At 37.3% G+C, this 27,939-nt stretch overlaps 1 pseudogene; it reads left to right on the forward strand.

Annotated features, from left to right (window-relative positions):
* LOC102481670 (telomere length and silencing protein 1 homolog pseudogene) overlaps window positions 1-27,939 on the forward strand; it is a 162,637-nt pseudogene that overhangs the window by 62,411 nt on the left and 72,287 nt on the right.

Consider the following 27,939-nt stretch of genomic DNA (forward strand, 5'->3'; position numbering starts at 1 on the left):
AAATATTTATATTAATACTATTTACAAACTGTGCACATATATGAAATTATCAAGGATTTATTATAGCTCTATTTCTTATGAGAATTCTCTACCTGAATACATGTCTACACTCTAGAAGGCACAAATTCTGCCCCATTCCTAAGCTGGGTAAAACATTTGCTTCCTGAAATGGAATAATTCCATTCCCTTCCTGTAGAGGGAGAATGGAACCATTATTTATGCAAAAATATATTATAGCCAGCAGGATATTTTTATGTTCCAACACACATACACACACACACACACACACACACACATTCAGTGAAACACCCAAACAAGAGTTCCAAAATGGCCTATGCTTTTATTCATGGACAGTCAAATTGGAAGGCTTATTGTATTCAGAGTCCAATATACTGTTTTATTGTAAATGATGGACTCTTTTAGAAAAGGAAAATGTGTTATACATTTAAATAAGCTCCCATAGCCTCAGTTTTCATTTTTTTTACATCTGACATTTTTATGTAACAATTTGCTAGATTGCAGTACATTATACTTAGCTCAATAAAAACAATTTTTCCAAAAACAGAATAAAATTGGCTAAAGTCAACATTTATGCAAGTTTAATACTACACTTACACTCAAACATTCCTCAGAAAGTAAGAACTGGAACAAATACACAGACCACAGACACACCCCTTGGATATTCATTGATAGCTTCATGGAAAGCTATAAGGTTCTGACTTTTGACTACTGTATTTACATTTATTGTCCTCCTATTGCTCTTTTTTTAAGAATTATTTATCTAATTTTAATTATCATTATTATTATTAATTTGCTACTGTCCATGTGGGCAAGAGAGAGAGAGAAAAAGTGAGAAAGCAAGCCACCAAGTCTAGGACCAGAACTACAGTCAGCCAGGTGGGAGTCCTGTGCCTTAACCACCATGATACCTGCTGGGCCCCTCTCCTCCTCTTTTTTAGTTCCCAACTCTTGCCAACATACATAACATGATATATACACATGTATTTTGTGTGTGTATGTGTGTATGTGCATGTACATGTGTGTGTATCATGTTTGAGCTCAATTTATAGATTTGCTTCTAAATTTATACACAAATAGGGTAAAAACCTGAAAAAAATTCTTACTTTGAAGAATAATGTATTGCTGCTTACAAAGTTATGTCAGTAATTCAGCTATTCCCTTTCTTCCAAATTTTATCCTTCTGCCCTCTGCCTTGTAATGCTGGGACAGAGACTATGCAAACAACATATCTCCTTCATTAAGTGGCTTCCTGTTATGTCTCATCAAAAAAAGACACAAAAGGAAGGTAAATGAGAGGAGGTGAGAAGGAATTGTTCTTTTCAACTCTATTTGCTCTTTGTGTCAGCAAAGGTTTTTCCCTCTTGAAGCAGCAGGATTACAGGATCCAGTTTCTTTTGATAGCCTTTCTGTGACTTTTTAGAAGCAGCAAAAACATCGGGATTGTTTGATGGTTTACCTGGCATTGAACATAGAGCTGAGCTCTTTAAAAGAAACTGGAAACTTGGCCATCCATGGCGTGCAAATCATCCCCGTTAGTTACTACCACCTGTGGTTGGCTGTGACAGAGACCCTGCCGGAGCAGGTGCCACGGCCACTGCTGTTTACAGGTACAGCAGCAACGAGTACTATAAAAGCTGTAAGGTGGCCAATGCTTGCTGCAGCACCATCAGAGAAAGATAATAAACTCTGTCTTTAATCTCTGAGGTAGACTTGGTGAATAAGTAACAGAAAGTTTAGTAGTGGACTAAAAGTATTTCTTACAACCATCCCTAAAAAATAAATTAGAATTTTATTGTGTGAGTTGCATAATTTATAGTCCCTAAATCCCTATGTGATTGTTACAGCATTGGAATCTCACCTGTGAAACATGGAAGCACCTAGATGGATTGAAAGGCTGAAAATCTTGCACACCTGAACATCCAAGCACTTTTTCTAAGAAAAAAATATATATTGTTTAGTTTTAAAATATATTTACCATATTTTTCAAATATAGAGATTATCTTTTAATAAGATACAGTCCACAATTTTTAATTTTCTACCTTTTTTTACACCTTTTCATGTTTTAATTTGCAATGCTTTCTATTAGCAAAGTCAACTATTTAAACATACAGTAGGATATATTACAAACCTACGCTTTTTCATACATTTCCTCTCCTGTTTAACTTCTAAGTTATCAAATTATTTGCTAAATTTGATTCCATGTAGCAAAGGTTTTTAGATGTACTCTGTGCCTAGATTGGTTGCAGGCAGAAATCCTGCCACTGAAGCAAACTTTACATTCCTGATTCCTTTCCCGTTCTTTCTTCTCCATCCTAACAATCTCCTCATTGAACTTCTTGACTCATTTATCCTTTTCTCATCAGGATTATGTGTATTTTTTTCAGCATTCTAGAAATTTTCTATAAAACTTATGAAGGAAATATAAACACAGCTCAAGATCATGCAAAAGGAAAAGCTAGCACACTCCATTTTAGACACCATCTAGTTCATTTCATCTAAAGTATTTCTATAGTTGGTCACCTCAACCTATCTGACTAAGCATAACTGAATAAAACAATTCTTCCAATCTTTCTTCTAGAGTCGATGGTAGGATATTTTTTTTTTTAAAGTGTTTGCCAAAGGGTGCATGTACTTGCTGGAGAGACAGAGAGAGACCATAAGAGGGAAAGTGAAAAATCACGCCCCCTCCTTCCCCAAGGGACAGGGGGACAATAGCCTTGTTGCAATTCCTCTTCTTCCATTCTCCTGGGATTTTTAGCATGCACACACATGTGCCCAGTGTGATTCTCAGGCCACCATGTCCAGGACTCAAACCACAATCAGCCACATGGGAATCCAGGGCCTTAACCAATTAGCTACCAGCTGGCCCCTAATATTTATTATTTAGATCAATAAAATATACCTATTCTGTCATCATATCATATAGATATACGTGATGCTTAACTATGAGAGTGCATTATATAATTTTTTCCTCAGTTATATACGATGCGATAAAATAATATATACATCAACTTCGTCCTCTTCTTTTCCTTCTCCTCCTCCTCATTTTGCTTCTCCATCTCTTCTCCTTCTTTCGTAATTGCCAAAGTAAAGATACACTTGCCAGAGAGAAAAAGTGAGAGTGAGGAGAGACATGAGCAAGCACCTCCAATGGGGCACGGTCATGCCACAATCCCCTCCTTCCCATTTCTTCATCCTGTTGGGATTATGAGCATGCATGCCTATGTGTCCAGTATGTTCTTCAAGCCATGGGCTGGGACTTGTACTGTAATCAACCATATAGGCTCCTTTTTTCTTTTAACCAACATTTCTTCTTCCTCCCTTCCTTTACTCCTTTCTTTCTTGATTTCTTCCTTTTTTCCTTTCTTTTCCTGACAACATTTTAAAATAAGAAGACTTCACATAAAGCTATGTAGGAACAATTCAGAGATCCGGCAAATATCCTTCCTGTGTTCCATGTGCAATAAAAGGCTGCTGTTTCTTGTTCTTGTAAATAGCTCATGGTGCTCATCACATTTATGTCAGAAATCTCTCTTTATGTATCCTGTCTGAGTCCCATGGGCATTTATGCTTGTAAGCCAACCTTGGTAAAGTAGCATAAACTCTTATGAACAATTGGAGTATTAAATAAACAGAATGGAAACTGTTCGCCAAATGCCTAGTAAATGTTCATCATCGAGTTCACCAAGGCCTGTTGACGTCCATTGCAGAGATGTTTGTTATTACTCTGCTCTTTCTCATCTACCTTTCATGTGTCACTCCAGCTCCTGGTCTCTGCAATTGTGTAAAGTGAAGTGTTACACGGTTGTGAGATACTGAAAGGTCTCATAACCAAGTATTTAATGAGCAGCTGAACATTTTCAACATTCTGTGCTAACAAAATCCACCTCCAAAGATTTTATATGGGGAATCTGATGATGGTCTTGTGTGAGTAGTGATTCACTGGATCATATATTTAGTTTGATCCTGAACAGGTCTACATGGTTTTATGTCCAATTAGCCATGACTGTTAAAGAATTAAAAAAAAAAAAAGAGAATAATTAAATTTCATGCTTCACTAGGTAAGTCAATGTCTGTAGAAGTGCAGATGATCTCCTTTATAATGCTGCTCAGAGCCTTTTCTAATTCACTGGCCTCCTAAGTGGGTTTACCTCTGTTAAATCAATAAAGTGCACATTATCTGGACCTACATCTGGACCACTCAATTCAGCTTCTGTGGAAAGCCACACGTCCCATTCTTAACGGTCTTCCTTTATTCTCTACTTTCAGACATTTAACCCTGAATCTTACTATATATACCTTTGTCAAATTTTTTATTTTATTACTTTTTTATTTCTAGTTGCATAAAAATATACACTCAGGGAGCAGGGGTTTTTTGTTTGTTTGTTTGTTTGCTTGTTTGTTTGTTTTTGCTAGAACTTATGAACTCACCAGAGAGAGAGTGAGAGAGAGAAAAATGAGAAATTATCCCCCCACCCAAGGGTATGGCCACACTGCAATCCCTTCTCTACTTTCCTCTTGGGATTGTGAGCATGCATACACACATATTTGGCATGATTCTCAAGCTGTCAGATCCAGGACTAGAACTTCTCAGTTCTAGTGAAGCTGGCCATGTGGGATCTAGCCCCTTAATCTCCACTCTACCTGCTGACCCCATGGAGAAATATTTTGGACAGTATTTCCTAAAACCTCTGGAGCTTCACAAATACAACTATGTGAAGCATGCTTGACAGTATTTCTGAGTTTGGCCTTGGCTCATCTACCTCAGGATTATCTGATGTAATTATAAAAATCTAACACACCAAAAACAGAAGTAGAATAAGGAAGAAAATGAAAGAGAGTAAGAGAGAAAACCAAAAATATATATTTGTGTTCTTACTGAAACAAGCTTCACCATCTCTCGAGGGAAGAGCCTAGGAATCTACTTTTGTAATACACACCCCTGATGTTACTCATGCATACAGAACTATAAGAATTCCTGAGCAATTTGACCAATAAACAAGTTGATTAATATGTGTACAACAGCTTAAGAACTATTTGAGATTTAAAGAAACTACTTGAATCACTTCAGACACTACTGTGTAGATAGTATGAGATCAGCTCTCTTTAAGTATGCATTTTACTTAAACCCTTTGTGTGCAGTACTCTGAGAAGCAAATGACTATGTGTCAAAATGGGCAGTACGGATAATAAATGTCATATGAATTCAGTGATATAGATGTAGAGAACCAGAATAATCTGGAAAAAGAGTGGAGGCAGTGACCTCATTTGTCATAGTTCTGAAAATATGGTCAGGATTTTTAAGGAAGGACAGAGAATTTTCTATGTAGAAAGGGTTAACATGGAAAAAATGGAGGGAGAGGTTAATCATAGTTGCTCAGAGATAATGGAGAAAGATAGGAATGAATGGAAATAAAGAGATTACAAATGTGTGCTCTGTTTCCAAAAGTAGTCATGGAAGGAATAATTTTGAGTTGTATTTTAACAGCCTGTATCAACGAAAATCTTTGGATTCAGTTTACAATGTACTCAGTGTGAAACTGGCTGAAATATTTGACCCAGAAAGTCTCCTTCTTCAAAGTGAATTGGTTCCTCTTTGGACCTAGTGATGGAAAACTGAGACAAGACAGTACAATTCACCTGAGATGGCAACCAAAATCTCCTGTAGAAGGAGGACATAATGGAAAAAAGGAGAATGAAGATGAAAAACAGATTCATCTACCTCTGCTTTTCCTGCTAGCTGACCACCGAGGGACTATTTTCTCAGTCTGTGATAATCTGTGTTAAAAAAATCAACCACTAAAGCTAGCATTATACAATATCATTGTTAAAATGGGAACTATAGGGACCAGCAGTTAGTGTAATGGCTATGTCGCTGGAATCTCACGTAGTCGACCGTGGTTCACGTCCCAGACCTGGTGGCGTAAAACTCATGCTGGGCGCGTGTGAGTGCGTGCCCAAGATCCCGAGAGGCGAACTGAGGAGAAGGGATTGAGGCGTGACCATCCCCCCCTGGGGGGGAGTGATTAAAAAAAGGAAATACAAGCCTCATCCATTTTAATTAAATTTAAAGTACAGAATCTTAGTTTTCCTCATGATTTTGGATTACATTTAATAGTTTTTTGCTAAATGAATTCTAAGTAGTTCTGAAGATTTATACAAGATGAAATGTGCTTTTCTTCCTTCTGTTTTTCTGTTTTGTAAATTTAAAAAATAAAAAGATTTTCTCTTTATATCTCATGGTTAGTTTGGTATTATTCATTTTCCCTGATCTGGAACTGAAGTCAGCTGGTGAGATGGTATTTGAGGCACTGATGTGTGGACACCACCTTGGGTTTATTTGCTGACTGAATTAATTGAGTCCTTAGTGGCAAATGGAACCATTTGCCATGGAGGAGAGGCTTTGAGTAGCTATACTCTGCCTACTTCTTACAGTAAAGTCTCATTTCTATTGGCAATAAAAGATTCTGTCAGCCTTTATCCCAAATATTGATCTGAGCAACACAGATATTCTTAGTATTGTAATACCTAATGAGGACAGTACACATCTCATCCATTCCTATCTCCATTTCTTTTACTCTTCATGAAAAGGACTTCGATTTCTTTTTTTTTTTTTTTTGGAGAGGTTTATGCTATAGGGCACATGTGCTTGCCAGAAAGACAGAGAGACAGAGAGGCAGAAAGTGAGAAATCACCCCCCCCCCCAGTGGGGATGGCCACACTGCAATCCCTTCTCCATTCTCCTCTTGGGATCTTGGGCACATACGCACACACGCCCAGCATGAGTTTAAGCCAACATGTCTGGAACTCGAGCCGCAGTCAACTACATGGGAGTCCAGTGACATAACCATTACGCTCACTGCTGGTCTTAAGGACTTCAATTTCTCATTGGGACTCCAAATTACTCTACTCTCAAACCGTGTACCTTAGAAAAGGTTGACCCTTCCCCAGCTCCAGAGACAGGCATAAGATTTAAACCCAAGTAAATCGATACAATTCATTCCCTTGACTACAAATATTCAGGTAAGGATAGCTATGAAATCACATTGGGGTCAATTTGGCCAATCAGGGGAGACACTGATCAGCAGAGGGAAACTTTTGTTTGTTGGTGTCCTTTTCCCTAGATTTAATCCTGCATAGAGGAGGAGAGCTTTTGTGAGACTGGAGACAGGACAAAGAAAAAAATGGAGAAACTTCAGTTGATATAATCAGACTACTGAGTCAAATTATGGAAGACGAGAAATGTTAGTCATATTACAAAACAAAGTTATCTTATACTTCTGCTATTTAATTTCTTTATTTATTTGCAGCATTTTATTATCCATTTCTGAAAGTGTCCTCATGGTGATTTTTAATAATCAAGAATGTTTGCTTCCTCTGAATTTTATCAGACATTCCTGCAATACTACATTACTCTTTGAGATAGAATTCAGTATGCAATTCCATTTTACTTTACTTCTAAGCTTTTCCAAGCTCCCTTTCATACTTCTCTAGTGAATGACCTATAAAAACCACTTAGAAATAGTGAGAAAGCTGCCACTTAAAAGGTTTCTTTGTTAGCTCTCATTGACAACACAAAGATTGCTATTAAATTTGAGTTTCATCATCTAATGCATTTCTATGGTGCATCTATGCTTTATATGCTAGATTTTCTAAAGCAAAAAAATAAAATATTCTCATCTTTGAGCCCTATATACTTTGTCTATTGGTTACATTGGAATAGTGAAATGTAATGCTACTTACTTATTAAAACATGAGAACCTTCTTTTTCTTTCTCTCTTTATTTTCTCTCTTTATTCCTTTAAGATTGAGTATGTAATCTACGCCAAATACTATTGCAGGTGTCAGAAAAGAACAGCAAATGTAGAAAGTGCCCACCCTCAAGCAGCTTACTTTTCAACATGAAAGTGTACAAATGTGGGGACATGTTCAAGAGAGAGAATCTGAGGTGTGGGGACATGCTCTGAGCAAACACCACCTGCTCTTTTGGGGTTTGGCAGAACCTTGTAACTTGTCTTTCCCTGACCTTGGCTGCAGACAGAGCAAGGGTGGAAATTACTAGGGGCATTCCAACAGACACATCTGATGGACTTCAAGAAACATCTTGACCCCAATTAGTAAAGTCCAATCTCTGCTCTGCATCTGAAAGGTACTTTAGCCTTCTCGAGGTGTGGTGGTACACTTCTTATGGAGAAGTTCTTTAGCTCCTTCCCCACACCTAACAGCTAGTTCTCTGCATTAGAAAAGCAGATGAGATTTTCTCTTGATGGGATTATCACCAAGGGATACACCTGGCCCAGTATGACTAAGCCCTCATAGATTTGTTCATTACTTCTTGTCTGTAACCTGGCAACCAATCTATGAAGTATCATGAAACATACATGTGTAATGTCTCCCTGTACTATAAATAAAGATGTCTAGTTAGCCTGGGTGGCACAAATTGTTTGGGCTACCTAGGCTCAGGGTGCCTGTGTCCATTTCTACTCTATGTCTTTGTCTCATTCTTCCCAATTCCCCAGTCCTGGCAAGATGGAGGGCTTTCTCTTTCTTGTCCTCTTTCTCTTCCTCACCAGCAGCCCTCTGATCATGATTCAACCAGACTCAAGCCCTGGGGTGGACACTGACATACAAAGATCATATATGTATTTTTAGCATAAATAGATGCATGTGTAAGTAATTTCAAATAATGGTTGAATGGTATAACAAATAATGAAGCAGGGTTTTATTACTCCCTGTGATGGTAAATGTGATATAAATAGTAACTCATTATAGAAAATGTGATTAAAGGGAACCAACAGATGGCGTAATGGTTACATCACTGGACTCCCACATAATCGACCTGGGTTCCCAGACTCTGCAGCTAAAAACATGCCAGATGCATGTGCGTATGTGCCCAAAATACTCCCAAGAGTAGAGTGGAGGGCAAGGGATTGCAGCATGGCCATCCTCCCTTGGTGGGATGGTGATTTCATGCTTTTTGCCTCTCTACTTCTGTCTCTCTGGCAAGCACACACACCCTATAGCAAAAATCTCTCTACAAAACAAAACAAAAAGAAAGAAAAGAAAGCATGATTAAGAAATAGCCCATGAGGAACTGATTCTTGAATACTTTTTGAACTACATAACAGAATAATAAGAAGGACTCAAGTATCCAAAAATATTGGGAGGTGGTGATTCGAGGAGAGGGAGCAGGATTTGTGAGCCTAAGATGAAGATAAACTGGATCTGTGTGAGAAATAGAGACAGGACAGGTGTGACTGGAGCATTTCAGCTCAGGGAAGACCAGGTGAGTAACAGAAGGACAGGGACCAGGACAGAGAGATCCTTCAAAACTTTGGCACTGAGTATTGTCATGCTTTTTCAGATATGACTATTTCTATCCAATTGTCTATCTGGATCTGAGAGTGTGACAATTATTTAACCTCCTTAACCTCTTTTGGTTAACCTGTTGTTATCATGGTAAAATACACATTACATAAAATTTATCACTTTAACCTTTTTAAAGTATACTTAGTTGTGGCACTAAATAAATTTATATTGCATAACCTCTCCTATTATCAATCTTCACAGCTATTTTATCACTTCAAATTGGAACTCTCTACATAACCTTCTATTCCCTTTCCCCTCAGTCTCTGGTAACTACTGTTCTACTATCTCTATGGATTTGACTATTCCAGGTGCCTCACATTAGAATAATCATATAATACTTGTCTTTTCATGTCTGGTTTATTCTCTTTCTTATCTTCAAGGTTCATCCTTATAGCATTTAGCAGGATTTCATTTATTTTTATGGTAAATAATATCTCATTGTATATGTGTACTATGATGTGTTTATCCATTGATTTACTGACAAATGCCTGGTTTCTTTCCACTTTTTGATTATTGTGAATATTGCTGAAAACCCATTTTCTTAACTCTTAACCATTTTGCAGAATTGAAACCTTTATATAAGACTGATTTTTTTAGGGACCAGCAGTTGGCGTAATGGCTATGTTGCTGGACTCCCATGTAGTTGACTGTGGTTCAAGTCCCAGACCTGGCGGCTTAAACTCATGCCGGGCACGTGTGTGTGCATGCCCAAGATCCCAAGAGGAGAATGGAGGAAAAAGGATTGCGTCGTGGCTATGCCCCCCGGGAGGGGGGGTGATTTCTCGCTTTCTATCTCTCTTTCTCTCTCTGTCTTTCTGGTGAGCGCATGCACCCTATAGCAAAAACCTCTCCACAGAAAGAAAAAAAAAATACTGACTTTTTAAATATTATCACGTCAGATAACCTTTGTATCTGTGAACTCGAAGGCTATAGTCAGAGATCAGCCTATAATATTAGAATAAAGTTAATGTCATGACAATAAATGTATCTTTTCCACTAAAGAAGTGTGTTTGGGCTAACCCATGATCTGTCAAGGTTAAGGTGGTTGGATCTCACATATTCAGTCATGTGATTTGAACTCCCCACTGGTGACTTGAAAAACACACTGAGAATATGTGTGTGCATGCCCAAAGCCCTGAAAAGAGAGAGAAGTGGAAGAAAAGGGATTATGGTATGATCATGCTCCATGAAGGGTGCTTTCTCACTTTCTCAGTCTCTGTCTCTTTCCTTTAAGTTCATGTGCTCTTTGGCAAACTAAAAAATAATAACAGAAGAAAAAGAAAGAGCAAAGGAAAAAGGGAAAATAAAAGAAAGAAAAGGTACACTGCATAAGGTTAAATTGAGTGGGTTGAAGAGAGGAAAGGAGAAAAGGAAGTTACAGAGCTAGTAGAGAAAAGGTTAGAGTGATGATATACAGATAGCCCTGGAAAGGTTTAAAGAAGACAAATCTCCCACTCCCAGATCTGCCACCTTTATGCATGGAGATCTGTTGAGGAAATGCCTCAGTTTATTGCAGTCCCATAATATGTATGTTGTGGTTGGGATTTTCTTCATTAATCCATTTTTTATTTTTTATCTTTTCAGATGACTTTGTTTCTCATCTATTGAAGGTCCTCCAACATTTCTAGAAATATGGAGTATGAGAAGAAATATGTACCTTTTGTTTAATTCTATAGATTGAATTAGAACTCCTAGATGATTTTTTTTTTCCAAATGAACCTCTCTTCTTAAAGTATTTTACTTCCTCTGCACATAATTGCCAATTAGCGTTTACCCTTAACTGTACTTCCTTATCTCATAGTGGTCTGTACATGTTACCTCAGCTTCTGCTACCTATTGCTAGAGTTTCTCCTTTTTATTTTTTTTATTAAAAAGTGTATCCTGACTAACCAGCTTCTTCTGAATGAATTTACTAAAACAATGCATTTTAAAGAAATATGCATATTAAATATTTAGTTTACGCCAGTCTCTTATTGCCATATGCCTTCACCACTTTACATGGATTCCTTGGGAAACATTTCAAACACATAACCATTATTGTTTTCTCCATAGGCCAACCTATTGTATGACCTCCCATTTATTCAAACATCTATGACTGCATTGTTTCTGCCGGATGGCAGCAGGGACAGGAAAAGACATATTGATCTCTTACTTAATTATTATGTAACTTGTAATTAACCAAATAATAATACTGCCTTCAAGAAATACATAGACCATGGTGGAAAAAAAGAGAGACTGATATTTCCGGATCAGTTCTGAAGCCAGGGAGTCAAAATGGGTCTTATCTGAAAGCTCAAGGACAGGACCTATTTCTTGCTTTTTCTAGCTTTTAGAGGTTTCACATATTCCTTGGCTCTTGGCCTCATCAGTTTAACCTCTGTGTCCACTGTCACATTTGCTTTTCTGACTCTTAATTCTCCTTCCTCTTATAAGAACCCTAGTGATTACACTGGGTCTAACCAGACAATTCAAGATAAACTCCCCCTCTCAAGCTGCTTAACTGAATATGCAAAGTCACTTTTGTCAGGTAAGGTAACATATTTTCAAGTTCTAGGGATTGACATGGCTATTTTATTGAGAGGAAAAAAACAATATTCTGTCTACCATATTGTCTGTACTGCTGGCAGAAATAAAAATTCTCACAGGGCCCCTGTGAAAAAGGTTCACCTTCTATCTTGCCTTTCTCTGGCTCTTGAAAAATAGGCGAGTTCTGCTATCTAATGTTTCCTATATCCATTCTATAAAACGTATTCCTGGAAGTTGCTCATGAAAAGACAGAGTCAGACATTCAGTCATGAGACTAGAATGCTTATTAGGGAAGGATGATGTCCAAATTATGTTCATTTACTGTTGAAAAATATAAAAACATGTGACTCCTACAAGATAGGGCATTTTTCACCTATGTATACATACATGTGTCTCTGTATATACATACATATCTCTATCTATCTACTTATCTCTATTTATCTATTTATCTCTACCTATCTCTATGTTATATATATAGATATCTATCTATATTGTATATAATATATAAGTTATATATATAGTATATAATATATCTCTTATATATATATACATATATATATATGTATATATATAATATAAGTGAAAACATGAATGAGAAATAAACACTATCTTTGCCTCCTTCTCTTTCCCATATCATTCCAAGCACAGTTATCAAGAACCTAGTTTTGGAAAAGCACTTGTGAGAACTCAGTGGAAAAAAAACCTCTGCCCTATCCTCAAGGAACATGTGGTCTCAGATAGAAAAAAGAAGGAACAACAAACTGTGACAAAAAGAAGGAAAAGTATGATTTTTCATCTCATAAAATGGTTACAGTGCTTAATACACATGCATATATTGTATATGTGCATATATTTATATAAGCATATACACACTGACATATACACACAAATACATGAACACATGAATATATGTATGCAACTGAATATATATATGTATGTATATATGCTACTCAATTTATAATTGAGTTATGATCTGATAAACCTATTGAAAATTGAAAAAAAGATCTAATTCAAAAATTGGTTTAATATACCTAACCAGAACATTATAGTTTAACCTAGGTTTTCAAAATTGTGCTCAGAACAATTATATTAGCCTACAGTTGAGCAAAATAATCTAATTCAAACACATTTTATAATTAAGTGTTGAATAGCTCATGTAAGTTATAGAATAATATACTGAAAATGAAAAAAGTGTCACTTTCACACCATCATAAAGCTAAACATGGAATTTTGAACCATCATAAAATCTGGGATTATCTCTATATATATACATATACACACCCATATGTGCATATTTCCCTTACGCAGACAAGGAGGATGTTTTATTCCTGCTCTTTTAGTTGCTCTTTATGCATGAGAGTGTATGCAAGACAGCACACCCCCCAAAGATACAGGCATCCTTGGGAGGGTCTTGTTATGCCATAATTGATACCCTTGAGCTCCAGCTAGTCAGAATCATGACTGTGCTAGTACACACCCTCTGTATTTCAGACCAGCTCCTAAATGTGAACCCTAGTTGGTAGTGTGGTTTGCTAGCACCAATGGTCAGGGCCCTACTCTTATAAATTTTTATTTATTCCATGATAGAAAGAAAGAAAGAGAGAGAGAACACTCCTGGCAGAGTATTAATGCTGTGGTCTACCCCAGCTGCAGCCATCCCAGAGCAGGGGACATGTGCACCTAGCACACTCCAAGAAATCCCCAGATGCCAATCTGCAACCTTTCTTATTGGATTGTCTCACAGAGTGTCAGGTTGTACGGCTGCGTTACCATCTGGATCCTCCCTTACTCTTTTTTGTTATTGTTGAATTGTACCAGATAATAAAACTAAAAGATGATGAGGCAGGACTAAAAACTCATAACCTGATTTTTAATGTATTATTTCACCTTTTCCCGGAGAAAAAGAGAAAATGCGAAACACAAAAACATAATACCATAAACAAACAAATGCTAATGCTTAAATCTCTCAGAATACAGTCATAAAGAATTTACTCTGGCCCACATCCAATTACAAATTCAAAGCTGACTGAGTTCAATATTTGAATTATGAATCAGACAACTCTATTAATGCAGAGATAATTTAAATCTTAAAATTAAATATTAATTTCCCTGAAGCAATACTTTCCCTGTCTTTCTTAGGTTCTACATTATCCCACATTGAAGCCTGAAGGAACAATTAGATATTTTACAAATATATCAATATTTCTCTACCCTGAGAGTGACATGACTAGAGGCTGGGCCCAGTTCTGGACATCTCCTATCTCTAGAGAGAAGGGAGACCCCTTGCTTAACTTTTTTGAATTTTCATGATGATCTATTGTTTAGTAATATGATCTTTTAAAATAATTAATAATTATTAAAGGAAAATTAAACACATAATATATTGTAAACACAAATGAGTGATATGTAATGAAGTGGGATATGATGCTGCTTGAGCATAAGATACACATGACTTACTATGTACATTCAAATTCTAAAAATATTTTTACTAAATGTCCTGTCATTGGAAATGATAAGGAACTCTGTCATCAATCTCTACTCTACCTCTGTCAATAGTTAATATAATCTGTAAATTTACAGATGGAAGGTACTTCATACTACACTAGATCATTGAAGTTTGTGGTTTCATAATTTTAAATATTTTCTAGATACTCAGAAAGTGAAGATTTAGAAAAATATCTATAGGTATGTTATAAGATCATCATGGAGATTAATAAAATGGTATATGTGGAGTACCTAGGCAAAGGTGAGCATAGCAATTGTGAGTCTAGCATGAAGGTGCATGTTAAACAAACACCTCAGCTGTGAGCCTACCCAAGGGCCTTGCCTTTCCACCTGAGTTATGTGTAGGACCCTCAAGGTTGGAGACTCTATAGCAAAAGGGTTTATCCATGGCCTTGAATCCCAGCTCCATTTTTCATAAGACATGTAATTGACAGCATATTACTTAACTCTTCTAGCCTCAGTTTTTTCACAAACAGGGTTATAATAATTGCACCTGTCTGTAGTCCTGCTAGAAGACAAAAGAGAGAGACAATATGTGTAAAGCATTCAGAATAGGCAAAAGTACATAAAAAGTGCTTAGTAAGCTTTGAGTGATATTATGAATAGTGACTTACAGAAGTGTCCAAAAACCTCCAGAATATTTTTTGGAGAGAGAGTCAACTCTTTATATATAAATGCTAGCATGATGACAACAGTTTCCAGATTTTTAGACATCTAGTCTCTATAATTTGTTTTAAATTTTGTCCATCTCCACAACTTTTGAAATATGCAGAAATTGAACATAGCTGACATAACTGCTGATGAGCTTCTTTTTTTATTTTTTAAAAATTTTTTTGAGAGGTTTTTCTTTTTTGCTATAGGGCGTGTGCACTCTCCAGACAGAGAAAGAGAGACAGAAAGCAAGAAATCACCCCCCAGGGAGAATGGCCACGCCACAATCCCTTCTCCTTTATTCTCCTCTCCAGATCTTGAGCATGCACGTACATGCACCCGGCGTGAGTTTTAAGCCACCAGATCCAGGACGCAAACCGTGGTCAACTACGTGGGAGTCCAGCAACATAGCCATTACGCTAACAGCTGGTCCCCTGATGAGCTTCCTCTTAACCAATGACAACCAAGGTCAATAAATCTGAACACTATTTCTGAGTTCTTTGAATCCCCTGACATTTTTCTTACCACAAATCTGGACCACCACTGTATTAGTTTACTACTTCTCCTCTAACTTGGTGGCTTAAAAATGACAACAATGAAAAAAAAATTATTTTGTTTCAGTTCTAGAGGCAAAAGTTCAAAATTAATCTTCTGGGGCCAAAATCAATGTGTTAGTGGACTTGGAGGCTCCAAAGGAGAATTAATTCCTTACCTCTTTCAGCTTCCAGTGCCTATTGGCATCCCTTGTTACCCCCCTCCACCCTGATGTCTCCATTGTCTTATTTTCTATTCCCTTTTCTGTAGTCAAGTCTCCTATTATTTTCCTTATAAGGATGCTTGGATTATATTTATCTCCCACCCATATAATATAGAATGATCTCCCCATCTCAAACTTTCAACTCAATTACATCTCTAACATCCTTTTTGCTATATAAGGAAGATCCCAAAGAAAAGAATCTGGATTTCCTTGGGAACTATTTTTCAACCTGCCACAATGGTAATTAATGGATAATAAGATCCTGTACATGATATTTAGAAGGAAATAACTCAGTGGAGTCAAGATGATAAATTTGTGTTGGTGGAAGACAAAGAATGACTGATGTCTTCTGTAGCATCTTGTAAGTCTATTTTCCTTGGTATTTTCTTACTTATGTTATCCCAACAAAATGATCTGTAAGAATATAAACTTAACTCATTTTCAAAATTTCAGTGCAAAGCTCAAATAATAAAATATTTAAATACATATGGGTGTTAAATAAAACTGAAAGAAGAGGGGCCAGGGGTGGCATGGTGGTTGAGGTGCTGGACTCCCACATGGTCGACTGTAGTTAGAGTCCTGGACCAGGCAGCTTGAAATTCATGACCAGCACCTGTGTATGCATGCCCAAAAATCCCTCTAGGGGGAGATTTCTCACTTTCTGTCTTTCTGTCACTCTCAGTCTCTCTGGTGAGCACATGTGCCCTATAGCAAACATCTCTAAATAAATAAACAAACAAACAAATAAATAAAATGACAGGAGAAATGTTTTTTGTTTTTTGTTGTTTTTTTTTTTTTTTGAGAGGTTTTTGCTATAGGGCAGGTGTGCTCACCAGACAGACAGAGAGACAGACAGAAAGCGAGAAATCACCCCCCAAGGGGGGATGGCCACACCGCAATCCCTTCTCCTCCATCCTCTCTGGATCTTGGGCATGCACGCACACGCGCCCGGCATGAGTTTTAAACCTCCAGGTCCAGGACTCAACCCGCCGTCAACTATGTGGAAGCCCAGCGACATAGCCATTACGCTAACTGCTGGTCCTGACAGAAGAAATGTTTTTGCAACTGGGTGGTAAAGGAAGAATGCCAAGAGTGAGAGTTGGTAGTTTCTTTTAATATGTGGAGAAATACTATCCCATTCTTCAATCACTTATGGGGGATCAATAAACTTTTACAAGAACACAGAACAAAATAGGTATAACATGGATTTTAGGTAACTTCATTTTAGATTATATATTTAGTTAAGACCATTCATATTAAGATGATGATAAACAATAATGCTCTTTAACCAGGACTCTCTAGAGGCATTCTCACCCCAAATTGAAAATTGAATTTTCGGGTCTATGACAAAAATATTAGATAAGTAGTAAAGAGTCTATATTATACCGTTTTAAATAAATGTGAAGGAAAACAGGATTTGGAGACTCCTTGATAATGAGTTACCAATTTATCATTCACTACTTCCAGATCTACCACCTTACTCCACTTCCTTTGAACCTAGTCAATAGACGAAAAATTCGCTTGTCAGATACTCATTAATTATTCTTCAAATAGGGCTACCTATGCAACTATATTCTTACGGTCAATTCTTCTTTACTAATATTTTACAATATCTGTTTATCTCAAAATATTTCCTGATCCACAGAGTGAAAGACCTAGAAGTCCTTATTTTGATGCTGAACCAACCAGTTAGTTGAATTTAGTAGGCACTAAATTCAAGTTAAAAAAATGAATGCTCTTACAGAAATTTGGAATTTCCTATGGGATTATTATTTTCTTTTTAAGAGAGATTTTTGCTATAGGGCATGAGAGACAGAGAGAGAGAAAGAAAGAAATCACTCCCTATGAGGGTGATCACACCACAATCCCTTCTCCTCCATTTTCCTCTTGAGATCAAGAGCAAGCACACACATGTGCCCAGCATGAAATAAAGTGGCCGAGTCTGGAATTTGAACTGTGGTCGACTACATGGGAGTCCAGTGACATAGCCATTATGCCATCTGCTGGTTCCCCTATGGGATTTTTATAAATGTCTTTGTATATTTCTGGACATATCTAGACTGGTCATATGTACATTTCAGAGTTTAAAGGTAGCAATGAGAATTGAAACATTGAGGGGTGGTTAGCATAAGGATGGGAAAAAGAGAGACTACTTTCAGAGACACTGAAAAGAACAAGTCTTCCCCCGAGGTCTAGTCATTTTCTATGTGAATATTTGAGGTAATGGCATGCTAGCCCAGGCTGAAAGTTAATTTTATGTACTAGCCCAAGCACAGAAGCTGTGTAAACCTGCTCCTTAGTCTTAAGTATTCTTGTTCAGTAACACTGGTTACAAGAAAGCTGACCAGAGAGAATCATAGCCTATAAATGTTTTATTTAGCTGGCATTTTTTAATCATCCTTGGCCTATTTAAAAATCTGTTTTGTTGGGCCAGCTGCTGGTGTGATGATTAAGGCACTGGATCCCACATGGATGACTCCATGGTTCAAGCCCCAGATCTGGTGGCTTGAAAAATACACCAAGGGACCAACAGATGGTGTGATGGTTATATCACTGACTCCCACATAGTCCACCACTTTTTGAGTACCAGACCTGAAGGCTTAAAACTCACACAGAGGGACGAACAGATGGCATAATGGTTATGTTGCTGGACTCCCATGTAGTTAACCACAGTTTGAGTCACGGACCCAGTGACTTAAAATCCAAGCCAGGAGCATGTTTGTACATACCCAAGATTCCAAGAGGAGAATGGAGGAGAAGGGATTGTGGTGTGGTCATCCCCCCACGGCATGATTTCTCACTTTTCATCTCTCTCTGTCTCTGTCTTTCTCTCTGCTGAGTACACGTGCCCTATAGTAAAAATCTCTCTTTAAAAAAGAAAAAAGAAAAACACACCAAGTGCATATGCACACATGTCCAAAATCCTGATAAGCGAATGAAGGAGAAGGGATTGTGGTATAGCCATCCCTTCAGGGGGTGATTTTTCACTTTCTAGTTCTCTTTCTTTGTCTCTAGTGAGCACATGTGCTTTATGGCAAAAATCTAAAAAAAAAAAAAAAAAAAAGGTTGTGTGGGTGAGGCTTAAGATGGCTTTTAAAAGTTATCAATACTCTCTTTTTCACCAGTTCTCTTATGTATGAGTTCCACTTCATAATGACAGAAGTGTATTAAAACTGAAGAGTAAGTATACACAGCGCCTGTACTCTGGTTAGCACATAACCTTAACTTTCTGCCGTGACTAATATGCCATTACTTTAGTGTTTACAGTAAAAATCAGAGGGGGAAGTACAGTGGACAATACTCTTACCACGCACATCTCTTAAACATTTCTACCTCTTCATTTATACCTACTCTTTAAAGAACCTTATAATTAAGTCTAACAGGCATGAGATATCTATATTTTACAGATGGATAAATGGATACTCAAGAGAGATTATGAAATAAGCTCATTGCTAAGTACCTGGTAAAGACATGTTTAAAATATTTACCCAGGATTACCAAGAATCACAAAGTTATTTCTGGTATATTATTCTTCATCTACCTCTCCCTCATAGACAGATGATCATTCTCAGATACTTTGCTTACCTGTGACTATGGACACTAAATATAGATTTATGTTCTGTTCCAAGATCATTGAAGTTTATTTGTGCAGCTGCTGTATGCCACTGTGAAATGCTCCTAGACAGAAACACATGGGTATGTGAATTACTCTATTTTGAAAACAAAAATAAAAATACAAAGCCTCAAAACAGAACAACATCCTATAAGATAAAGTGCTCTCTTGGTCATCAAATATAGGTTGTGTGAGTGATTTAAGAAATGACTTTTTAGTTTCTCAAGGTGTTTAGTAATGATTTAATCCTCTCAGGCTGCTAAAATTAATTTTCTCTAACTTTACTACTTAAAAATCAGCTTCCAGTGCATAGTCAGCTATGTGTTTACATGTGTCTGGACACTGAAAGTAAAAAACGAATGACTCATAGTGTCAAAATACAAGATATCAAACAAGGTTTATAATCAAAGTTGTTGAAATATGGGAGAACATTCGTTTTTAACCCTAAAAATTTCTTGTCTATATTCCTTTAATAATAACAGAATTTGACAAGAAGCATATTTTAAAATATTCATTTATTATTGGCCAGGTTTTAACCACTGAATCTCAAAAATGATTAAGAGACTATTGAAGGCCATTGACTTTATAAGCTGTTGGACATAATAACCCATTGTATCTGACTGATGGACTTAACCACTATAGCATAATTCTTTACATTAGTAAAATTGTTTAGGGACAGATGGCTAGAGGAAGTGATTAGGAAAACAGTAAAAATGAAAAGGGAGGAAGAAAAAGAACCTGCTTTCAAATACACCAAGGGAGAGCAGAGAGAGTGTGGAATCCGCTTATCTTTGACTTTGACCTTTGTCTGTGGTTTTTGACTTTATAGTAGCATGTCTCTTCAGTTTCCAAACTCTCCTGTCCCCAGGTCATGAATGGCCGTTTTGTGACACTTCTTTTTCTTACTTTCCTTTGATGGTGGTCAATTCTTTATTTTAACCTCATTTTTCCTAGATCACTGATACATATGATCTTATGATTTTATTGTCCAGAATATTCCTGCTTACTGTTTCCTAGTAATTCTAGTTTTTCTCTCTATTTTCCTTCCCTTATTCTCCCCATAACCATCTCTATCTCTGCTCAGGAAATAAGGTCAAGAAAATGAAATAGGTTAAGAGAAATTAATTTATTCTCTTTTATATCAACTCTTAGTTTTTGTAATTAGAAGGGATTTTGTGAGGTTACTACAGATCATTTAACGCCAATGGAGAATAATTTCTGAAAAGACCTTTAAAGATGGGAGCTTTAATAACAACCCCAGGGGTCCCAAAACCCTGGGTCATGGACCAATAATGTACCCTGGACCTAGGAACTGCACTGCAAGCAGGAGGTGAGTGGGGTTGGGGAGGGGGAAGAGTGTGAGCCAACAAAGTCGTATTCACAGTCACTCCCCATCACTCACCTTGCTGCTTGAGCTCTGAACTCCTGTCATGTCAGCGGCAGCATTAGATTCTCATAGGAGCCCCTCATTGGGACAGTGTGGTTGCAGGAAAACAAGCTCAGGGCTCCCAGTAATTCTGCATCATAGTGAGTTATATATTTTTTTCATATGTATTACAATATAATAATAAAAGAAGCAACATGCACAATAAATGTAATGTACTTGCATCATCCCCAAACCATCCCAGCCTATCCATTCCATGGAAAAACTGCCTTCCATAAAGCTTGTCTGTGTTGACCAAAAAAGTTGGGGACCACTGAACAATTCTGTTACTCATTCTGCCTCTTCTGAGTCATTTCATCAGATATTTCTCTTTGGTATAATCTTTGTCCAGGTGCACAGTCAGCTCAGAAAATACTGTGCTGATCGCCAGCTGGTCTTGCATAGAGATCTCTGCACATTGAGTCACTTTCTTGTTTCTGTTTCATCCTAGATTCATTGTTTTACTTTTTTTCTTTCTTTTTATAATTTTTTGTTTTTGCCACAGGACATGTGTGCTTGCTGAGATAGACAGAGAAAGGGAAAGTGAGAAATCAATCCCCAGGGAGAATGGTCACCCTTCTCCAAGCTCCTCTTGGAATTCTTGGCATGCATGCTCATATGCCCAGTGTGAAAAGACCTTTAAAGCTGCCAGGGCAGGACATAAACTGAGGTTGACCATGTGGGAGTCCAGTGCCTAATCAACTGCTCTCCGCTACTCTATATTCTTTAATGTGTCTGGATGACTCTAGAGGCTGATCCCTTTCATGGAGATCTACTCAGCCAATTAGTTAATAATTGTGAGGGCTCTCTTCAATTTGTTCTTACATTTCTACAGATGCTATAGTAGAGAAAACCGTAGCAAGGGTACCATCTTCCTTCCTCCAACTTACATCGTCCCTTTAGGAATTCCAGAACAAGAAATCCTACCTGAACAATTTGCATTTGGTCTCAATATTTTAACAGTACACATCTATCACTAGTATGCTTATTTATGTGTTCATAAATCTGGAAACCTTTTAAAAACCTATGCAGAACTGGAAATATGTGAAGAATAGATCTCAGTTTTCCTCCTTTATAAATTCAATTTTGTCTCCTTGCTAACTAGTACATCACTTTTTTTTTTTTTTTTGGAGAGGTTTTTTGCTATAAGGTTTTTTTTTTTGGAGAGGTTTATTGCCAGAAAGACAAAGAGAGATAGAGAGACAGAAAATGAGAAATCACCCCCAAGAGGGATGGCCACGCTGCAATCCGTTCTCCTCCATTGTTCTCTCAGGGTCTTGGGCACGCATGCACATGTGCCCGGAATGAGTTTAAGCCACCAGGTATGGGACTCAAACCATGGTTGACTATGTGGGAGTCCAGCATCGTAGCCATCACATCAACTGCTGGCCCTCTTAGTACATTACTTTTGTTAGCATTCTTGATGACCATCAGAAACCAGAGCTAAAGATGAATGGTTTAATTTAATTTTGGATGTGTAAACAGGTGAGTCATTATTTCTGGATTACATGCTAGATAAAACAGAAGAATGGGGGCCAGCAGGTGGCATAGCAATTACATAGCTGGTCTCCTACATGGCTGGCCACAGTGTGAGTCATGGATCAGGTGGCTTGAAACTAACATAGGGTGCATGTTCATGTGTACCCAAGATCTCAGGAGGAGAATGGAGGACCAGAGATTGCAGCATGGTCATCCTTCTGGGAAGTGATTTCTCACTCTTCCTCTCACTGTCTACGTGTCTCTTTCTGGTGAGTGCATGCACCCTAAGGCAAAAACATCTTTTTTTTTAAAAAAAAGAACTGAGAAATGTGTCATTAATAAATATATTTTAAAATATCTTCCTTTAAAAAGATAACTCTTTAGGTTACCCATCATTAGTTTATGTGTCATTTAGGATAAAATGAAAAATGAGAAGTAGGGAGAAAGTGAAAAACAGAGAAAAGTGAAACTGACTAAATAGTTAACTAAAGAAAGACAGACACAGAGAGAGAGAGTGAAAGAGAGGGAGAGAGCACACATCTTGAAAGCAGTAATATGTGAAATATCTATATAAGAAATCAGAAAGCAGCCATTGCAAATTAAAGATATTTAGTTATTGAAAAATGCATCTCTATGCATCTTTCCCAGCTTCTATCACATTTTAATATCTCAAAATAAAACAAAATAGAACATATTCACTTCAAAAATTTCACTATAAATATCAGTCATTTTTTTTTTTTTTTTTTGGGAGAGGTTTTCGCTATAGGGCGTGTGCGCTCGCCAGACAGACAGAGAGAGACATAGAGACAGAAAGCGAGAAATCACCCCCCAGGGGGGATGGTCACGCCGCAATCCCTTCTCCTCCATTCTCCTCTCGGGATCTTGGGCACGCACGCACACGCGCCCGGCGTGAGATTTAAGCCACCGGGTCCGAGACGCGAACCGCGGTCGACTACGTGGGAGTCCAGCGACATAGCCATTACACTAACTGCTGGTTCCCATAAATATCAGTCTTCACCTACTTTCACATTTGCCAAAAAAGCTCAAGTCCTTTGCTTACAGTTTGCTTAGAACTTTGCAAGGTACTATTTATGAAGGTGAAACCCCAAATTCTGTTTTATTGATTAGTAATTAAAGCCAAAGGTGTTGCTTCTCTGTAATTTACAAGGGTATAATGTGTGATCCCTATCAATTATACCCCAAACTTCTTTGCTAATGAATTCCTGCTTCTTGTTTTAACCAAATATTGACCATTTGCTCAGTCTTCAAGACTATGTTATTTATAAATACCTTGTCTACATGTGACAAAGAATTAACTAAAAAAGTTGAAGCTAAAAAAAGTACAGGACATTAAAAAATAGAAAACACAGGGGCCAGCATGTGGTATGGTGGTTAAGGCACTGGACTCCCACATGGCTGAATGTGATTCGAATCCTGAACCTGGCAACTTGAAAGTCATGCTGGGCGTATGTGCATGTGTGCTCAAAATCTCAGGATTATGGAAGAGAAGGGGTTGTAGCTTGGCTATCCACCCTGGGGGAGGAGTTATTTCTCACTTTCCTTCTTACTGTCTCTCTAGCAGGCACACATGCCTAATGGCAAAAACCTAAAAAACAAAAACAAAACCAGAACTGATATGTAGTACATTATGTGTGTATCACCTTTTGGATACTTTTCTTTAGAAAAGGATAGTGCCTACACTATCCCTTATCATCACTACAATGGGGTTTTTAAAGCCAGCATTGACATGCAACTGATACTATTTAAGTACACCTGAGTAGAGTAGATTCTGATAGTTGGGCTTTGCTTATTTTACCATTACTGTTTTACTATTTCCACAATATTAGAACCACTGATATTATAAACTCACCTTTCAGCATTTATTTCCTAAGAACAAATAGCAATATAAAGGTTTCTGTTTAGATTTCTAGATATGAAAACATAAGGTCATAGTGAAATGTTTGTAAACAAATTAAATAAATACATGCAGGCAATTGTATCTATGAAAATTACTTCCAGACAATTTCCCTGTGGTTCTAATCTTTGAAAAATCTTTGTACATTAAAATGAAACAGGATTTTAGGGACCAGCAGATGGCATAATTCCTACATTGATGGACTCGCACGTAGTCAACTGTGGTCCAAGTCCTGGACCCAGTGGCTTAAACTCACACTGGACGCGTGTGCGTGTGTGCCAAGATATTGAGAGGAGAATGGAGAAGGGATTGAGGCATGGCCATCCCCCTGGGGAGTGATTTCTTGCTTTCTATCTTTCTGTCTCTTTCTGTCTTTCTGGCAAGTGTACAAACCTGCACCCTATAGCAAAAACCTCTTAAAAAAAAAAAAAAAAAAAAAAAAAAAAAAAAAAGAACAGGATTTTAGGAAGCGTAAAGTCAGCAGATGGGAGGGTACCTGTCAAAGATCCCTAAGGAAGGGGTTAACTTTCTTCTGAGGTTAACTTTCTTATCTTCTAAATGGTATCTATAACCTGATCAAGTCAACCATTTGGTAGAAAAATACAATAATTGTCATATTTGGTTTTTCATTTAATACATTTCTCACAAAGGAAAACTAGCCTCATAGCTCTATTTTGTACTTGTCTTTGTAGTATGGACATGAGTCCCCTTTCTTTGTATTGCTTTTGCACCTGCTATGCATAGATTACTGGGGTTAAATAGTTTAGCATTTATGAGTCCCAGAAACATTCCAAGTCCTTAAAGATCCATAGAGATTAAATAGCACAGATAGAAAGAAGAGAGTTAGTAACTTCTTAATGAGAAAAGTTTAAAGCACTTGAGCATCTCAGGGAAACATTTTGAACTTTTAAAGTTGGATATGAAAATCTTAGCATTAACAGGTTTCTGGACCTGTTTTCATGTGTGGATAAGATATGAGAATTCATTTTAATTAACACCCTGAGGGCACATGGGGGTGCGGGGGAGGCAGAGAATTGAAAACATTTTCTTGAAGTCAGACTACATCTGTATAAAGGATTGTAAATGGCCAAGTAAGTATGATTATTACTGTGCTTGCACAGGAGCAAGTGTGCCATATTGCCAAGGAACATGGGCTTTGAAATCAGAGAGATCCGATACTGGTAACTTATTGAATCACTTCCTAGCTTCACAAAATTAGTAAACTTATCTCTGTGCTTTATTTTTTTTTAATCTGTTAAACTAGGATATTCATAACAGTGATTTTACTAGATTATTGAAGAGTTAAATGAGATAATGAAAATAAAACATTAAGCACTGTGTCTGGTGTATAATAAGCGCTACATAAATTTGGTGATAATGTTTGTGATAATATTAGACATGGTATCCACAGTGTGATCACTTCCCTTGAGGGATGTTTTGGGGAAAGTAGAGATTTCACAGAAACTTTGTAAAAGTTTTGAAAAATAATTAAAACTATGTAAGGCCTTCTGAATTTCATACACTTTTACATAGCCTTCTAAAGTCCACTAATTTTTTCACACAAAGATATTTATAGAAGTGCGAAGTTGTAGAATCAATTTGTATTGGAATTGGAAGGAAAAAACATATGCATTAGAGATACTGAAATTGGAGTCACAGAGCTAGTAATTCACATTTTTGTCTCTAGAGTTCCAGACTATTTCCCTTTGAACTGTATCTCACCAGAGCCATAACTTACCTGATTACTTTATTCTTAAACTCAGAGAAATATATTTTAATAAGGTTAATCACAAGAGAACCCAGAAATATGTAACCTAAGGAAATAATGATGAAAAGAGAGACTAGCACCACACAAAGGCACTAAACAGGTTTTTAATTTTTTTTTTTTTTTTTTAGAGAGAGAGATTTTTGTTATAGGGCATATGCACTTGCCAGAAAGAGACAGAGACAGAAAGCAAGAAATTCACCCAAGGGGGGATGACCACGCTATAGTCTCTTCTCCTCCATTCTCCTCTGGGGATCATGAGCACTCACACACATGTATCAGAAGTTGAGTTTTAATTTGCTGAGTCTGGGACTCAAACCACAGTGAACTATATGAGAGTACAACAACATAACCATTACGCTGTCTACTGGTCCCAGCACTAACTAGATTTTAAATGGCTCTGTCCTGATCAGATAGAGGGGTAACCAATGCTGTAATCTATACAGAAGATTGGGGTTGGAGTCCTAGCATGACATGCACACGCCATGTATCCATGATCCTAAAAATCTATGCAGAGCAATTTAGAGATTGCAGCACAAGACCCTATTGAGGATGTTTGTCTCTCTCCCATGAAGTAAATGAGTTTTCGTGTCAATGAATTAGTGTTCAAAATCTTTCACTTCCATCAATAACCTTAAATCAAAAGTCTTTCTCAATAACTTAATTGGTCTGATGTATTGTTTTTTCTTATGGGAACTGAATGTGAAAATTTCTTATATGATTGACCAGAAGTCTTATGTTATTTACAAGCAATTGAAGAGCCATAATAATTTTCAAGCATAGGATGAAATTGTGATTAAAAACAATAGTATTAGGTTGTTGGGCAAGTCATGATGTATTTTTCTGTGCAAAAATGAATTATCACTCCCCTAACAACTCAATAGTATATAGATGGCCTGGAACGAGAAGAAAGTAACAGAAATATTTAACAAAACTAAATGAATTGCCACAATTAAGGTAAGTAAAGAATTAATACTAAAAGAGGCCAATGCCCACCCCACTCACCCCATCCGAGGGAAGAAAGAGGCTATACCCACCCATGTATCACATACTACCTGCCCACATTACATGCCATGTGCTACTATCATGTGCTCTTTTCCCTTCAGCCATATTTGGACCACCGAGTCTGGAGTACATTAGGAAACAAGGCCACTGACTGATGGAAGGGCCAACCAAGAGAAGAGATGACTTCTGTACTCTCCTTAGAGAGATGTCAAAAAAAAATTCAAAATATCCATCATAACAAAATTCAATGACATATAAGAGAAAATGGATAACAAATTCCAGAGAAAATTATTCCATGACTTGAAGGGGGGATTCCATAAAGAGACAAATACGATAAGGGAAAATCAAATAAAACTTAAGGAAATGAAGAATACAATACAGGGGATCAAAATCTACCTGTACATATAAACAGAATATCAGATCATATAGAAGAAAAAAAATCTCAGATGTTGAATACAAAATCTCTGATTGAGTACAATACTACAAAGATTGAAAAAAATTAAAAATGAGACAATGTACAGGAAATTCTAGACACCATTAGCCCAACAAATATCCACATAATTGATTTCACAAAAGGTGAATATATGGGGAACCAGCAGTTAGCGTAATGGTTATGTCACTGGACTCCCACATAGTCGACCACGGTTCGCATCCCGGACCCGGTGGCTTAGAACTCACACTGGGCGTGTGTGCGTGCGTGCCCAAGATCCCGAGAGGAGAGTGGAGGAGAAGGGATTGCAGAATGACCACCCCCCTGGGGGGTGATTTCTCGCTTTCTGTCTCTATGTCTCTTTCTGTCTGTCTGGCGAGTGCACACACCCTATAGCAAAAACCTCTCCAAAAAAAAAAAAAATGTGAATATATAGATAAAAGCACAGAAATCTCTTTTATGAAATACTATCTGAAAACT

This window comes from Tupaia chinensis, unplaced genomic scaffold (genome assembly GCF_000334495.1).
Source record: "Tupaia chinensis unplaced genomic scaffold, TupChi_1.0 Scaffold000308_1, whole genome shotgun sequence".
Lineage (NCBI taxonomy): Eukaryota > Metazoa > Chordata > Mammalia > Scandentia > Tupaiidae > Tupaia > Tupaia belangeri.